Source organism: Pseudorca crassidens, chromosome 4, assembly GCF_039906515.1.
Source record: "Pseudorca crassidens isolate mPseCra1 chromosome 4, mPseCra1.hap1, whole genome shotgun sequence".
Lineage (NCBI taxonomy): Eukaryota > Metazoa > Chordata > Mammalia > Artiodactyla > Delphinidae > Pseudorca > Pseudorca crassidens.
In genome coordinates this window covers 6,938,457-6,950,863 of record NC_090299.1, presented here as the reverse complement: position 1 = coordinate 6,950,863, position 12,407 = coordinate 6,938,457, and the positions used below count along the sequence as shown (strand labels likewise).

General features: G+C 35.3%; 1 pseudogene; it reads left to right on the top strand.

The window, feature by feature from the left end:
- The window catches only part of LOC137224144 (trifunctional enzyme subunit beta, mitochondrial-like), a 94,133-nt pseudogene that overhangs the window by 31,760 nt on the left and 49,966 nt on the right, over positions 1-12,407 (top strand).

Here is a 12,407-nt window from a genome sequence, read left to right as displayed (position 1 = left end):
TGTAGTTCCACAAAGTTATAATTGCCCCCAAACTCCAGTAGGGATATCTTAAAAAATTACGCAAACTCATATAAACCTTGTAGTTAGCATTAGGTTGTTATTTAGATAAAGGCATAACGTGTCAGAAATTGTGTATGTTCACATGCGTTGGTGTGGGTGCGTGTTTCACTCAATTATCCCACAGATAGGTATAAAGTCATTTTACACATGTATCATTGAACCTACTTTTCAATAATGTTTGAATTTTAAGAGTGATTTTTTTTAACATCTTTATTGGGGTATAATTGCCTTACAATGGTGTGTTAGTTTCTGCTTTATAACAAAGTGAATCAGTTACACATATACATATGTTCCCATATCTCTTCCCTCTTGCGTCTCCCTCCCTCCCACCCTCCCTATCCCACCCCTCCAGGCTGTCACAAAGTACCGAGCCAATATCCCTGTGCCATGCGGCTGCTTCCCACTAGCTATCTACCTTACGTTTGTTAGTGTGTATATGTCCATGACTCTCTCTCGCCCCGTCACAGCTCACCCTTCCCCCTCCCCGTATCTTCAAGTCCGTTCTCCAGTAGGTCTGCGTCTTTATTCCTGTCTTACCCCTAGGTTCTTCATGACATTTTTTTTTCTTAAATTCCATATATATGTGTTAGCATACGGTATTTGTCTTTTTCTTTCTGACTTACTTCACTCTGTATGACAGACTCTAGGTCTATCCACCTCATTACAAATAGCTCAATTTCGTTTCTTTTTATGGCTGAGTAATATTCCATTGTATATATGTGCCACATCTTCTTTATCCATTCATCTGATGATGGGCACTTAGGTTGTTTCCATCTCCGGGCTATTATAAATAGAGCTGCAATGAACATTTTGGTACATGACTCTTTTTGAATTATGGTTTTCTCAGGGTATATACCCAGTAGTGGGATTGCTGGGTCATATGGTAGTTCTATTTGTAGTTTTTTAAGGAACCTCCATACTGTTCTCCATAGTGGCTGAACCAATTCACATTCCCACCAGCAGTGCAAGAGTGTTCCCTTTTCTCCACACCCTCTCCAGCATTTATTGTTTCTAGATTTTTTGATGATGGCCATTCTGACTGGTGTGAGATGATGTCTCATTGTAGTTTTGATTTGCACTTCTCTAATGATTAATGATGTTGAGCATTCTTTCATGTGTTTGTTGGCAGTCTGTATATCTTCTTTGGAGAAATGTCTGTTTAGGTCTTCTGCCCATTTTTGGATTGGGTTGTTTGTTTTTTTGTTATTGAGCTGCATGAGCTGCTTGTAAATTTTGGAGATTAATCCTTTGTCAGTTGCTTCATTTGCAAATATTTTCTCCCATTCTGAGGGTTGTCTTTTGGTCTTGTTTATGGTTTCCTTTGCTGTGCAAAAGATTTGAAGTTTCATTAGGTCCCATTTGTTTATTTTTGTTTTTATTTTCATTTCTCTAGGAGGTGGGTCAGAAAGGATCTTGCTGTGATTTATGTCATAGAGTGTTCTGCCTATGTTTTCCTCTAAGAGTTTGAGTTTCTGGCCTTACATTTAGGTCTTTAATCCATTTTGAGCTTATTTTTGTGTATGGTGTTAGGCAGTGATCTAATCTCATACTTTTACATGTACCTGTCCAGTTTTCCCAGCACCACTTATTGAAGAGGCTGTCCTTTCTCCACTGTACATTCCTGCCACCTTTATCAAAGATAAGGTGTCCATATGTGCGTGGGTTTATCTCTGGGCTTTCTATCCTGTTCCATTGATCTATATTTCTGTTTTTGTGCCAGTACCATACTGTCTTGATTACTGTAGCTTTGTAGTATAGTCCGAAGTCAGGGAGCCTGATTCCTCCAGCTCCTTTTTTCGTTCTCAAGATTGCTTTGGCTATTCGGGGTCTTTTGTGGTCCATACAAATTGTGAAATTTTTTGTTCTAGTTCTGTGAAAAATGCCAGTGATAGTTTGATAGGGATTGCATTGAATCTATAGATTGCTTTGGGTAGTAGAGTCATTTTCACAATGTTGATTCTTCCAATCCAAGAACATGGTATATCTCTCCATCTATTTGTATCATCTTTAATTTCTTTCATCAGTGTCTTATAATTTTGTGCATACAGGTCTTTTGTCTCCTTAGGTAGGTTTATTCCTAGATATTTTATTCTTTTTGTTGCAATGGTAAATGGGAGTGTTTTCTTGATTTCACTTTCAGATTTTTCATCATTAGTATATAGGAATGCCAGAGATTTCTGTGCGTTAATTTTGTATCCTGCTACTTTACCAAATTCATTGATTAGCTCTAGTAGTTTTCTGGTAGCATAAGAGTGAAAGATTTTTAATGTATAAGGAAATATGAGAATACTTTAGAATTACTCACAATAGAATGAAAATATGCCCCAAATCTATGAACTCTTTTTACTCTGGAATGCTTGAAATTTTTAATTTGCTTAGTTTCTTTTAAATCTCTAGGCTGTGAAGTGTTTGTATTGTAAGAGAGCCAGTATTCTTTCTACAATATGGTTCTTACACAGGAAATTCAGCCTCAAGTGTTGAGTTGTGTAAGTCACGATAGCAAAAAAAATAAGTATTTTGAATCAAATACAATATGTTCTGTTAAAGAATAAAATGACATATTTTGATCAAGCCTTGAGGAAAAAATAAGCAAATCCATTTTAATTTCAAAAAATGATCTCAATAATATTCAGTCTTCATTTTATAAATCATCCTGCAAATTTTATTAAAAACACATTTAGGACTTCCCTGGTGGTGCAGTGATTAAGAATACGCATGACAATGAAGGGGACATGGGTTCGATCCCTGGTCCAGGAAGATCCAACATGCCGCGGAGCAACTAAGCCCATGCGCCACAACTACTGAGCCTGTGATCTAGAGCCAGCAAGCCACAACTACTGAGCCCGTGCATTCTAGGGCCGTGCTCTGCAACAAGAGAAGCCACCGCAGTGAGAAGCTTGCACACCGCAACGAAGGGTAGCCCCTGCACGCCGCAACTAGAGAAAATCCGTGCACAGCAACAAAGACCCAACACAGCCAAGAAATAACTAACTAAATAATAATAATAAATAAATTTAGAAAACACATTTAAACAGAGAAAGAAGCCATATGTGCATGTAACTTATGCTTAGTTTATTATTGATAGTATTTATCCTTTGAATATACTAATTTTTTACTGAAAATATTTAAGAGGAAAATGTATAATATACTTTTATAAATGCAAAACACAAAATTATTTATTGGGGGGGTCACAATTGTTTTTATCTATTTTGAAATTAAAGAAGAGTTTTAACATTATCCCTATATTTTTTGTTCTTTTTTTAAAATAAAATTTTATTTTAGAATAGTTTGAGATCTACAGCCAAGTTACAAAGTTAGTGCAGAGTTCCAATATTCCCCACACTCAGCTTTCCTATTTTTAACATCATACATCAATATGGTATGTTTGTCATACTAATGAACTAATATTGACACTATTAATTAACTTTGTATTTCATATGGATTTCCTTAGCTTTTATATAATGTGTCATTAGTTCTAGGATCCTAGTCAAGATGCAACATTACATTTAGTCATCACGTCTCCATAGAGTCTTCTAGATTGTGACGTTTACTAAGACTTTTTGATAACCTTGACAGTTTTGAGAAGTACTGATAAGGTATTTTATAGGCTGTCCTTCAGTTTGGGTTTGCCTGACCGTTTTTTATCAGTGTTAGACAAGATTTATGAAGTTCGGAGGAGGAAAATAAAGTACCATCCTCATTTCACCATATCAAAGGTACGTGCTATCAATATCACTTATCATTACGGCTATTAACCTTCCTCATCTAGATGACACAGTGCTTGTCATGTTTCTACACTGTAAAGTTACTATGTTTTCTCCATTTGCATACTGTACTTTTTGGAAGGAAGTCACTTTGTGCAGCCCACAATTAAAGAAGAGAGAGTTAGGTAGCACCTCCTTGAATAGAGAATATCTACATAAATTATTTGAAACTCTTCTGCACAGATTTGCCTGTCCTTCCCCAATTTTATTTATTCATTTAATCATTTATTTGTGTCAGTATGGACTCATGGGTATTTACTTTATACTTTGGGTTATAATCCAATATTATGTTATTTTATTGCTCACATTGTTCCAGCTTTTAGCACTGGGGGCTCTTTATCATGGCTCCTGTGTCCCTTTAAAATACTATCATCATTTAAAATACCCAAATCATTGTATACTTCCTTATTTCTTGCACTACAAGATGCTCCATGTTCATCTTTGATTTTCCATGCCCCAGCCCTAGAATCAGCTATTTTTTCATGGAAACTTAGTTCTTTTTATTGGAGAATGATATTAAAAATCAAGATCTGAGCACTGTTCTATTTTTTAATTTTTATTTTCTATTGGAGTATAGTTGATTTACAATGTTATGTTACTTTCAGGCATACAGCAAAGTGATTCAGTTACACATATACACATATCTATTCTTTTTCAGATTCTTTTCCTATATAGGCTATTACAGAGAATTGATTAGAGTTCTCTGTGCTATACAGTAGGTCCTTATTGATTATCTATTTTATATATAGTAGTGTGTATATGTTAATATCAACCTCCTAATTTATTCCTCCCCCCTACCTTTCCCCTTTGGTAATCATAAGTTTGTTTTCTAAGCCTGTGAGTCTGTTTCTGTTTTGTAAATAAGTTCATTTGTATTTTGCTATAGATTCCACATATAAGTGATATCATATGATATTTGTCTTTCTGTGGCTGACTTACTTCACTTAGTATGATTATCCATTTATCTGTCAATGGACATTTAGGTTGCTTCTACATCTTGGCTATTGTAAGCAGTGTTGCAATGAAAACTGGGGTGCGTGTATCTTTTCGAACTATAGTTTTCTCTAGATATACACCCAGGAGTGGGATTGCTGGATCATATGGTAGCTCTATTTTTTAGTTTTCAAGGAACCTCCATTCTGTTCTCCATAGTGGCTGTACCAATTTACATTCCCACCAACAATGTAGGAGGGTTCTTGATAAAACAGCACATTAGGACTTCCCTGGTGGCACAGTGGTTAAGAATCTGCCGGCCAATGCAGGGGACATGGGTTCAAGCCCTGGCCCGGGAAGATCCCACATACCGTGGAGCAACTAAGCCCGTGAGCCACGACTACTGAGCCCATGTGCCACAACTACTGAAGCTCACGTGCCCAGAGCCCATGTTCCACAACAAGAGAAGCCACCGTGATGAGAAGCCCACACACCACAACGAAGAATAACCCCTGCTCTTCGCATCTAGAGAAAAGCCCACGTGCAGCAACAAAGACCCAACGCAGCCAAAAATAAATAAATAAATTTATTTTTTAAAAACACTCAGCACATTAAACGGGTTAAAAAATCCTTATCACAAAAAATGTATTCAATGAAAAGTAAATATTTCTCCCACATTCACATTCCTCTTTTATTTTTCAAATCCACCTATATTTCAGATGTACTTTGATATTTTCTAGACAACTATATCTCTCTAATAATTTTTCTAACCATTAGTTCTAGTTACAAAAACAGAAAGATAGATGGCACTGAGTCTTGCTTTAGTCACATCAATTCATATAGAAGTGGTAAATATATAGCTAGGTAGGTGGAGATAGATAGTCCATTGTTAAGATATACCTTAATTAAAAAAAATTTAAAAAAATTTTTAATGAAATTCTACCATGGACCGTTAATTTCCATGCTATTGATACTTTACAAACATCACTATAATAGGTATATAATTTCATAAATTAATATAATTTTTAATAAAAGGAAGCAAATATAGATGGCCTAATAAAAATCTAACTCAACAGAACATATGGCTCTTGGACAATAATGGCAACTGAGTCCTAACAAAGTCTTCTCCTTGACCAGGAAGCTCTAATTGTTACATGGTTGAATACATGTTTCCTGTCCCCCTTTCAATTCTCCTACGTAAACATGTAAATTATCACAGAGTGGAATCTCTTTCATGACACTTTTTTCCATGATTTTCCAACTACATCCAGCCCCAACTAACCTACTGTAGGATACTTAGAGCTTGAGAATCATGTGTGCTTTGGTGTTCCACTTGTCTCTGAGTTTCTCCAATAAGCTTTAATTTACATTAATACCAAATGACAATAGTGGTTCATGTCTATGTACCCCTGTGCAGAATATTGTGAGTCTTAACGGGACCTTATACATTACCTGTATGAGGTCAGCTAAAAGCTATAAGAGTTACAATGATGGTGAAAAACAAAAGTGCAGATGAGCCAAGGGTAAGTCAGGAATGGATTTGGCTACTTCCACTAGACAGAATCACATATAAGCTGAGAAGCTAATGTGAAAATACAGAACTTACTTTCCTTTTAACGTCAGAGCCAAGGGACAGAGCCAAGGACTAGGGCTGAAACTCAATTTTCCACTGCCTTTCCAAGTGGAGGCTAAATACCTTTGCGAGCTTACTACATACTGAGCCTTACAAGGTTATAATCATGTTTATAATAATAGTTATTTTTATTGTTATCATTTGCATGGACTATGCTTGTTCTTTTTTAGAGAGCCTGTGTAATTTATACGGATATTCTGCAGATGCAGGTATGTAAATATACTGATTGAATGCATCCACTATAACCCTACTGTTAGAATGTTTACACAAATGCATGGCCAAGAACGTCTGTACTACCTACAGCTACCAAAGACATATAATGAACTAAGGTCTGCAGAAAGAAAAAAATATCTTTTTTTTTTACAAGGTTTATAGTAGTTTGGTGTCATGCACCATTTTCTGGAAGGCATTGTTGTTTGGCACTGCACTATAAACTACCTTGAACAAGAACATGACCATTGCTAAACCTATAGTAACAGAATAATTTTGCTGCCTTTACTGGCATTTGAATGCAGCCTTTGACATTGCTAATAACTTCTTTTCTACACACATCCAAGACACAACAATCAATATGCTTGCTTCAAGAAAGGCATACACATTTGACATCCTTCCACAGAGGTATTTTAATTCTCTTAAAGTGTATCATCGACAGGTTGAGCAAACCTTTACACACTGTGAACTGCTAGTTGGTATCCAAATATTTAATTATATTCATAACATTTTTGTATTGGTCACCTTCACCAGAAAATGTAAAAAAGGACAAAAGAAAAAGAAAAACAAAACAACTTCTTGCGTTGCATTTCATGCCTTCTAAATACTGCCTATTCTAGGATGAGAATAAAACCCACGGTTGTACAACTTGGGTGTGAAATTTTAATACCTAATAAGTAAGAAACCAGTGGATGTGCAGATATCAATTGTAAACAAGTTGATTTCTTTAAATGTAGCATATGGTGCAACTGATATCAAACAATTTAACTAAATTCTTTACACCAAGTAATCAATAAGCATCTCACATTAACTGGGAGCCCTGCATAATAAAATTCCCTAGAAATTGTCGTATTACTAAAAATGGTCCAGAAATTGCGTCTTCTATACCTCTGAGATCTCATGGAATTATAGGTATATATGACTAATTCTACAGTTTACAGAAGATTTGGCAACAATATGGGTTTTTTGGTTGTTGTTGTTGCTTTGTTTCCACAAACCTCTAGGGTTTTGATTCAAGGACTTTCACCTAATATGAAAAATAAAATCCCTCTTGCTAAGCTGTTCTTAGAGGCAGACCATCTCAGCAAAAGTAAAGATATGACTTCCCAACCCATCACAATCTTCTGGCAATGGGTGCCAAGAGTTCTTGAGTTGGGACCAACTCCGGACATTTCCGTTGTAGAATAAAACTTGCAAATCCAATCAGAGACAAAAGTATACCCCTAAATCTAAGCCAAGTTTGAAAATGCATAGCTTCACCCTCCAGTAGGCAGGCACAGAGATAACACTATTTACTCTTTGTGCAAAGCACTACCTCAAAGAGGACTTAACTCACAAGATTTTATACTAGCTGAGAAAACATGCTAGTAAACAACCTACTGTCTTCTTAAAACTCTCCTTTAAATCGTTAATTCAAAGTAGATATATTCTAGTCTTGAAATGATTCACCATCATAATGGCAAAATGCTGAGAGCCAGAGGTTGGATATTCTGCACAATCCATTAAATTTAAGGCAGGGCTCTCAGCCACAGGGAATACCAAGGCAGTCCACATCAGTGATTAACAGAGGCCTGAATATCCTGGGCTAATTAGGTCCAACTCTGAGGGGATATTCTAGCCACAGAACTTCTGAGGGCATTGGGCTAGGTTGTTTTTAGACTTCTTCTACAGATCTACTTCTCTCTCTGCTCAGTCCTGCTTCATTCTCTTCTTTTCAACAGGTTTGTATTTGAAGAATATTACTTAATAAACAGCTTAAACCTTAAATTCCTACTCAAGACTTTTTTTTCTTGAGAACCCAATATGCGACATGTGACATTACTAGAAAAAAGAAATTGATGTGAAATTATTATTTCAATGGGTAAAGTACCCATTTCAATGGGTAAATGCTCAGGTATGACTACTATAGAAGAAGTGATGCGGGAGTCATGCAGTGATGCAGGAGAGATGTCACTGTTTGTAAAGTGTGAATGTGGCAGCTATAAATACAGAACCAATGCAAGTCTTTTGTGTTGATAACTGAGATACCTCAGATGCCTAGGGTTATTTTATGTGATGTGATTTTTTGAAATGGTAAAAAAAAAAGGAAAAATTCTAAACAAAACAGAAATGCAACTTTCTTATATTTGCATGAGATTCACATTCCTAAAAAGTATATTTTATATTAAAACTGTCTAAAAAAACTTAGTGATTATCCAGAAAATAGAGTTGAGTTTTACGTTCAAGATTTTTTATCTTGATGAATGCCTAGCAGAAAATTCAAACATTGTGGGAAATATGAGAAAAATTATTTTGTGGGACTTTCCTGAACATTGTAGACCATGTAGCATCCCACTAAGGGCAAGGTGATCACCACAATCATTGATACCTTAAGGTACCCTCACCAATTTCTAAAACTTCTCCTAGGGGACTTCCCTGGTGGTGCAGTTGTTGGGAGTCCGCCTGCCGATGCGGGGGACGCGGGCTCATGCCCCGGTCCGGGAGGATCCCGCGTGCCGCGGAGCGGCTGGGCCCATGAGCCATGGCTGCTGGGCCTGCGCGCCCGGAGCCTGTGCTCCACAGTGGGAGAGGCCATAGCGGTGGGAGGCCTGCGTACCGCAAAAAAAAAAAAAAAAAAAAAAAAACAACCAAACAAACAAAAACTTCTCCTAGGGGTCAGTATATTGAGAACTAATGACGTAGGAAGTTTTAGGCCATTGAATGACTTTGAATACTTTGGTTATTGAGAAAATGAGGTTATTGAGAAAATGAGTATGTTAACTGTCTTATTTTTAGTAGGATTCTAGCTTATTATAATAAGAATTGTCTAAAAGTGGTTGGACAACAATAAGTATGCATTTATTGTTTATGTTCCACTTTTTTTTTTTTTTTTTTTTTGCGCTACACGGGCCTCTCACTGTTGTGGCCTCTTCCGTTGCGGAGCACAGGCTCCGGACGCGCAGGCTCAGCGGCCATGGCTCACGGGCCCAGCCGCTCCGCGGCATGTGGGATCTTCCCGGACTGGGGCACGAATCCGTGTCCCCTGCATCGGCAGGCGGACTCTCAACCACTGCGCCACCAAGGAAGCCCTATGTTCCACTTTTTAAACAAACTTATTGAGGTATAGTGGTCAAACAATACATTGCTTACGCTAAAATTGTATAATCTGATAAGTTTTGACATATGTATACATCTGTGAAACCATCACCACAATTGAGATATGAACATATCTATACCTCCCCAAATTTATACATACCCCTTTCTAGTTCCTCCATACCGGCCCACCCTGTGTCCTGCACCACCATTACCAGGAGACTAGTGATCTGCCTTCTGTCACTATAGATTAGTTTGCATTTTCTAGACATTTATATAAATGGAGTTACATAATATGTATACTTTTTGTCTATATGGATAGAACACATGTATATTTACACGTTGATGAACAATTAGATTGTTTTTCAATTTGGCTATTAAAAATATACTTGACATGAATATTTATGTACAAATCTCTTCATGGACACAAGCTTTCTTTTCTATTGGGTAGAAGCCCAAGAGTTGATGGGTGGATCATATGGTGGTGTATACTCAGTTTTTTGAGAAACAGCCAGTTTTTCAAGGTTCTTTTATTTACCATTTTACATTCCTACCAGCAGTGTATAACAGTGGCAGTTATTTCACATCCTTGCCAACATTTGCTGTGTTCAATTTTAATTTTAGACATTTTAAATTTTAAATATTCTAAAAAGTGTGAGTGGTATATGATCTTTTTTTTTAAATTTGAATGACACTAATGAGTAATAATACTAAGAATCTTTTCATGGGCTTATTTGCCATTGGTATATCTTCTTTGGTAAATTGTTCACATTTTTTGCTCTTTTTTTTTTTAAATTGGGCTGTTTGTTTTCTAATCATTGTTTTGAGAGTTTTTTACATATTCTAAGTCCTTTATATGATACACAAATATTTTCTCCCAGTCAGTGTTTTGTTTGGTTATTTTTCTCAAATGTGTTTACCAAAGAGCAGGATGTTTTAATTTTTATAAAGTCTAATTTATCAATTTTTCTCTTATAGATCATGTTTTCCTTTGGTTATTATGTGGAAGAAATCTTTGTCATACCCATGTCACAAAGATCTTCTTCTAAAACTTTTATACAAAAATAACCAAAGATGGATCAAGGACCTAAATATAAAGTATAAAAGTATAAATAGTTTAGAAGAAAATTTTTATTCTTGCTTATGAAAACATTTATTAAAATCAACACCAAATGCATTATCTCCCAAAAAAGTGATAAATTTGATTTCATTACATTTAAATACTCTTTGATAAACACCATTAAAGTAATGAAAAGCCAAGGCACAGACTGGCAGAGGATACATAAAGAACTTTTAAGACTCAAGAATAAGAAAACAAAATCCAATTAAAATTTGGCAAAAGAATTGAATAGACACTTAACCAACAAGATTTATGGGTAGCAAAAATAACATGACAAGATGTTCAGTGTCATTCATCAGTAGGGCAGCACAAAAGAAAGCATCAATAAGATATACTACACAAACATTTGAATGAGTAAAATGCTAATAAATAAGATAAAACATAGCCCTAAATTAGAAAAGATGCATAGCAACTGGAATTCTCTTACAATATTTGGGGGAATGTAAAAGAGTACAACTACTTTGGAAAATATTTTGATGATTTCATAACGTTAAACATAAATTAGTAACCAGTCTTACTAACAAGTTTTTAGCAAACTTAAATGAACACTTTCATTCATGGAAAATCCTATGCAGTAGTGTTTACAGTGTCATTATTTGTAACTGCCCTCACATTGGAGGTAATCCAAGTTTCCTTCAACTGGTGAACAGATAACAAAATTATAGTAAGTCCACAAAATTGAGTACTACTCAGTAATGAAAAGAAATTACTCTTGATATACACAACCACCTGGATAAATCTCAAATTCATTATGCTAAATGCAAGACAACAAACTCTAAAGATTGTAAGATCTGAGCGTGTGATCAGGTTTGATTATAAGATAACATATATATGACATTCTGGACAAGGCAAAACTACGGGAACTGGAAGCAGATCAGTGGTTGAAAGGGGCTGAGAGTGTTGAAATTCTGAACATAAAGGGTTAAGGAAGAACTGGCGTGGAAGTGGGTAGGATTGATAGACTGTTTTAAATCTTGGTTATGGTGGCAGTTACGTGACTATATGCATTTAACAAAACTCAGAGAAGTATACAGTAAAAAGGGAAAAATTTTACTACATAATTATAATCTATAATATAAAAAGGTGAATAAGTAATTATGCAACAATATATTGGCTATTTGTATAAAATTGAAATTTACTTGCCTTAACCAGAATCAAATAGTCAGTCTTCTCTTTGGCTTTCCAGTATTTATGTCAGTTTTCTACCTTAAAAAAAATGACAACACAATTACCCTTAAAATTATAAATTAATCCAAATTGTTGTATTTTTTTATGGCCTCTCTCATCTTTATTATTTTATTTAAGTATTTTAATAATTTAAATTCCTTATTTGAAAATTACATTTAAAGTATTTATAAAACCTGAGTGAAAAGAACAAATGGTGAAATGGAATTCTTAAAAATAAAGAAGATATGTATGTATAATTATTAATTATTCAAATTATATTCATTACAGAGAATACTTTCACTTTCTGAAAAAAAATTATACCTCTGTACAATTTGGATATTTACGTTTCAGCCCAGATTTTTACAAACAACCAAAATAACACAGCACAATATTATTACTTTACAAAATATTGTTGGAAGGATATCAAATACCGTAAGGAACATGTAAT